A 912-nucleotide genomic window follows, 5' to 3' on the forward strand; every position below is an offset into this window, starting at 1 on the left:
GGGCTCAGTTTGTCTTCCTTACCCAGGCCACTGCATTGACCGAGGGCTCAGTTTGTGTTCCTTACCCAGGTTGCATTGACCGAGGGCTCAGTTTGTGTTCCTTACCCAGGTTGCATTGACCGAGGGCTCAGTTTGTGTTCCTTACCCAGGTTACATTGACCAAGGGCTCAGTTTGTCTTCCTTACCCAGGTTGCATTGACCGAGGGCTCAGTTTGAGTTCCTTACCCAGGCCGCTGCATTGACCGAGGGCTCAGTTTGTGTTCCTTACCCAGGTTACATTGACCAAGGGCTCAGTTTGTCTTCCTTACCAAGGTTGCATTGACCGAGGGCTCAGTTTGTGTTCCTTACCCAGGCCGCTGCATTGACCGAGGGCTCAGTTTGTGTTCCTTACCCAGGTTACATTGACCGAGGGCTCAGTTTCTGTTCCTTACCCAGGTTACATTGACCGAGGGCTCAGTTTGTGTTCCTTACCCAGGTTACATTGACCGAGGGCTCAGTTTGTCTTCCTTACCCAGGCCGCTGCATTGACCGAGGGCTCAGTTTGTGTTCCTTACCCAGGTTGCATTGACCGAGGGCTCAGTTTGTGTTCCTTACCCAGGTTGCATTGACCGAGGGCTCAGTTTGTGTTCCTTACCCAGGTTACATTGACCAAGGGCTCACTTTGTCTTCCTTACCCAGGTAGCATTGACCGAGGGCTCAGTTTGTGTTCCTTACCCAGGCCGCTGCATTGACCGAGGGCTCAGTTTGAGTTCCTTACCCAGGTTGCATTGACCGAGGGCTCAGTTTGTCTTCCTTACCCAGGTTGCATTGACCGAGGGCTCAGTTTGTGTTCCTTACCCAGGTTGCATTGACTGAGGGCTCAATTTGTGTTCCGTACCCAGGTTGCATTGACCAAGGGCTCAGTTTGTGTTC

This window comes from Hypanus sabinus, chromosome 3, assembly GCF_030144855.1.
Source record: "Hypanus sabinus isolate sHypSab1 chromosome 3, sHypSab1.hap1, whole genome shotgun sequence".
Taxonomy (NCBI): domain Eukaryota; kingdom Metazoa; phylum Chordata; class Chondrichthyes; order Myliobatiformes; family Dasyatidae; genus Hypanus; species Hypanus sabinus.